Source organism: Callithrix jacchus, chromosome 11 (genome assembly GCF_049354715.1).
Source record: "Callithrix jacchus isolate 240 chromosome 11, calJac240_pri, whole genome shotgun sequence".
Lineage (NCBI taxonomy): Eukaryota > Metazoa > Chordata > Mammalia > Primates > Cebidae > Callithrix > Callithrix jacchus.
The window spans coordinates 3,175,001-3,179,570 of record NC_133512.1 but is presented as its reverse complement, the minus strand read 5'-3'; the positions used below and the strand labels follow the sequence as shown (position 1 = coordinate 3,179,570).

The 4,570-nt window shown below is 45.2% G+C and overlaps 1 long non-coding RNA gene across 1 annotated transcript in view; it reads left to right on the top strand.

Moving 5' to 3' along the window:
* Positions 1-301: 301 nt before the first annotated feature.
* The window catches only part of LOC118143593 (uncharacterized), a 6,412-nt gene continuing 2,143 nt past the window's right edge, over positions 302-4,570 (top strand). The window contains exons 1-3 of the long non-coding RNA XR_004727767.3: positions 302-520; positions 779-945; positions 2,649-4,570. The exon at positions 2,649-4,570 is cut by the window's right edge and continues 2,143 nt beyond it. This is a non-coding gene — a long non-coding RNA (uncharacterized LOC118143593). The remainder of the gene's footprint in view (positions 521-778; positions 946-2,648) is intronic.

Sequence of the window (4,570 nt, the reverse complement as noted above, 5' to 3'; positions counted from 1 at the left end):
GTATGAAATAATACATTTTAAGGGAAATACAAGAAAATAGAACTATGTATCTCAGCTCCCTGGCTCTTCTCTAAATGCACATACCCATTACAAATTTAAATTAAAGTTAGAACAGCAGTGGGGGCCATGTCTGTGATACACCTTCCATCTTCTGCTTTCGCGAAGAAAACTCAATTCAGATTATTTCTAAAGTCAGAAAAAGAAAACTCAAAGAAGTGCCGTGCATATATGTGTATTACACTTCTTAGTGGAAGAGACGCAATTCCAAACACAACTTCAGTGCACGTCCCTCAGGAAATTCACAAGCTTTGGGGAGCAACCTTCAGGCAAGGTCGTAGACAGAAGAGAACCAACCGCTGGGCCGGCCACTGCCGAGGGCCACTCAGAGGGAACCCAAGGGGGTTAGGGATGGAAGGCTGGCAGAGGAGAGAAAAGATAGAAAAAAGATTTGAATGCCACCAGCAATCGCCTCGGGCACATTTTCCTGCCTTAGCTGTGGGAGTCAGCCCGGCCGAACAAGGTAAAAACGGCAGGTCGGGCGGGCTGCAGGTGCGGTGCCCACTGGGGTCCACGTGGCCCACGTGGAGGCTGCGACGCTGCGTTCCCAGGGTTGGGGCTGCGGGCGCCTCCCAGGCGGGTTCAAGCCACGCATCTCGGGGGGAGGGGGGGGACTGGGAGAAGGTCACTCCCTGATTTGCGCGCTAGTCATTTCTGCATCCTCGTCATCTCTTGCAATGCGAGTTGAAAACTTACGCAGAGGTTCTGTGATCAAACCCAGACGGGTCGCGTAGCAAAGGAAGGTCGAGGCGCTGCCGCCGCAATCAAGTTCGAGTCTCAGAGCCAGCGGATAAATGTGAGCACGTCTCCCTCTAGTGGGCAGAGCGCGTCACCTTCCACCCGCAAAGACGGCCGCATCTGGGTCAGGCCGAGCTTCGGAGGAGCCAGGTGAGAGGGGGAGCTGGGAGATGAGGAGGGGCGCTTGTCACTGAGACCCACAGTCCCGCCTTGCCTTCTCAGATTTTCTTCTCGGTGGAAAAGCAACTGCGCTGAAGTTTTTACACATCATTTGAGAATGCTTACTCTTAAAAACGTTTGTGCTTAATTCGTTGAATATAACTGTACGTCTCACTGTGATGGAGGGTAGCAGATCGAATGCCATTTTCTAGACTGGTTTTGAAAGGCCTAGGTCACCGCTGAGGGGGGCACTGTATTTGGGGACAAGCTAAGAAGGACTGTGGCAAAGAAAGAGTGACTAGAGAAAGATGATCCTGTTTCCACCGGCAACATCAGTCCCAGTGTCCTTGCCCCATGAGCAGTGGCATGTCGGCGACCTCACCGGGCTGGCAGGATCCCTGGGGTAGGTTGTCCTTGCATCAGAGCTCTCTGGCCGACCCCACCCGCTTGGCAATCAACAGTCATGCTTTCTACCCTTTGCAAAGATAAACTGGGTGAGCTGTCTCTGTCCCAGACTAACCCTGACCAGTCTTTTCAGTCTTTCCATTCTTCTACAGCTATTTCTGGCCTTCAGTAGGGAAGCTTAGACTAAAGTCCGTAGCACAGACCTCAAAAGAGTTTCTAGGATCCTAAAATGGATGGAAAACATACATGTGTCAGCACATGTTTAAGTGTATATATGAGTGTGGTGTGCACGTGTGCATTTGTGCAAGCTTTCTATATGCAAGCGCACAGACTGGTAATTCATTCAGTTTTCAAAGTGTCTATGACCCAAGAAACCTTGTAAGTCACTGACAAAAAGTCTCACCCCAGTAGTAAAACAAACCACAGCAGGGATTGAGGTACCTGGGCTGTGGAATTTGAGTGCCCAAATTCAAATCAGACTGAGATTCCTTGAGAAAGTAACCTAATATCTGCACTCCTTCATTTCCTAATCTGTAAAATGAGAATAATAATGTAGTATGTGATAATAACAGCACTTTATCCATTGAATCAATGCAAGGATTAAATGATATAATGCATGCAATGCACTTAGCAATTTACTTGACACAGATTCATTTCTCAGTAAAGTTTGGCCTTCATTATTTACAATGAACCCCTTAAATGAGAAGCTGTAAAATATTAGGATCTTTAAAATTTCAGTGTGGGCAGCATGCATTTTTCAATAATTTTTAGGATGACATACAAGAATTATTTTCCTTTTGATAAGAACATATTCTGTCTCTTTGTAACAATAAGTGTGGCCGTATCCAGGGTGATAAACTAAATGATAGAATTATGGAATTTTAAAGCAAGTAGAGACCTGAGTTATTGCTAGTCCTCTGTCCTTCAATTCTGCTTTATAGGTGAGGGAATCCAGATGTGTCATGAAAATGACCTGCTCAGGGTACGCTGATGTTGTAGCTACAATGCAGGACCTTGATTTTTAATTATGAACTGGCTTTACCACAGCTCTCAGAGGCCTTCTTCAATCTTCATCACATTCTCAAAGGTTTATTAAATAAAAGATTAAGAATGGTTGTCCTGTGGGAAATACGCAGTCATTCAGGTCTCTGCTCAAATCCCTGGCTTCCTGTTCCCTTTGGCTCAAAGCCAGTTTTCTTCCTCTGAGAACTCCGTATATCACCATCTCATTACCGTTTATCTCAGTCTTAAGGTGCACACCACATTCCACTTTTCTCTTTGTTCCTTAGATTTCAAACATCTTGAAGACAGGAACAAAATATTTCAAAAAGGAAAAGACAGAAGGTATAATACAAAGGGATTAGAAAGTCATTTATGTCACTAGTGAACTTGAGCCTGAACAACTCCAGAGGAACTAAGAAAAGTCCATTTCCCACTGTTGACTTGTTCTCCTCTCCTGGAATCGGCTGGAAGCAATATGAACTGGACAGGCTGTGAGCAGAGCCAACAGCACAAAACCACTCTAAGTGGTCTGTAAGAAAATATACGTCTGTATCTTGGGGCCAGGACTCTAAAATTTCAAAGGGGCAAAAGAGAAATGATTCATGTCTGCAAATCGAATATATACGGCAGGAGCTGGTTCACAGGCGCATGACCAAAGCTTGGTTTTTAGGCCTGGTTCCTGGACCTGGATCCCACGTGTAAGAGCAACACCAGGTGCCTGGCTTGGTCACACATCAGACGTTGGACAGGAAGTCGAGGTGGTGAAATCCCTAGCTCTGAAGGTTAGAGGCCTTGAGGGCAGAAGTCAGGAAGGACATGATGGGGTCTCTTTCTAGCATCCCCAGTCTTGGCTTCTACTCCCTTTTCCTTGGCTTCCTTTCTGCACCTCAAATTGGGCTATGATAGGAAAGAGATGGCCACATTTTCTGCTAATGATGAAGCAAGAGTTCTTAGCCTGAGCTTAGACAGTTCTTTGGTGTCCTTGGAAGAGAACGGACACAAAATGAGCCCAAAACATCTGCATGTTTGTCTGGGTGAAGGATTTATGAATGTCATAGGATTCTCTCGGAGGTCTGTGACCCAAAGGAGTTGAACCATGGCTGCTTTAGGGTCTCTCAGGTCTTCACAGCTCTCCAAACTCTCCCAGAGAAATCCCATTTCTTTTAGAGTTTTCTCTCAGAAGGAATATTCTTTTGAATCTATTCCCTGGCTTACGGGGATGTTCACAGAGGAGACTTCCCTTGTGTCACAGATCAGGGACTGTAGACACCAGTGTCTTGGGGAGGATTCTGTGAAGTGGCTGCAAAGGCTAAGCTACTGGCAGAGAATGCAGGATTCCTGGAGAAACAGATGCCTGGGATCCTAAGGAGCCTGAATAATTCACTAAACCAAGGGAAACTCCGGAAGCACACAGCAAACTGAGTGACCCCAGAGTATTCTTTTGACATAACAGACACAGTAGCTTAAGGAAAGTGTAGGCTAATGCGTTGACTGATAATCATTAATAAACAATGATAATTTATGTCTTTTCAAATCAAGTTTTCATCTTGACAGAGGGCAGAAAAAACACTTGCCTTAATTTATCTGTAAATTATATGAACCCCTGCTTTGAAATAGCTGGAGAAAATGAGTGATGAGTTTGTCCCTTTGACGAAAGGAACTCACATCCCAGAACAAAAGAATATCACCAAGATTCCGCTTTCAAAGACAGAGAGTTTACAGAGTGTTGTTAGAGGTTCTGAGGTTAAATGCTAATAGTTATCTGAGAGTAGCAAGCAATTTACTTTCCATGGGACTGAGCTCTATTCTAGCTGATAGTAAACTGCTTATGTTGCTGGGTTACCCAGGGAGCCAACAGTAACAACAGCAGAGTGTGGCCTACACACTACAGAGACTTCGCTCACTCAAATAAGAGCCTTTGAAACATGGGCATGTTTGTCTTCTCTCGTACTAGATGCCCAAATCAGCAATACTGCATCTTCCTTCCATTCACCCAGTCTTCTGCGCCAAATCCGTTATCTTCTTGGACCATTGCATCTCAACGGAGAAGAAAAGTAAATGTCAGTGAAAACAGAGAAGGATTTGAGACACTGTATCTCGTAAGACGCTGCTGCAGAGTGAACGTGACACCCGGGGAAAGGTGCTGTGCAGGTCCTGCCTAATATCCACTATCTCTTCTTCTTCGCAATCAGACAACCATTTTGTTTTG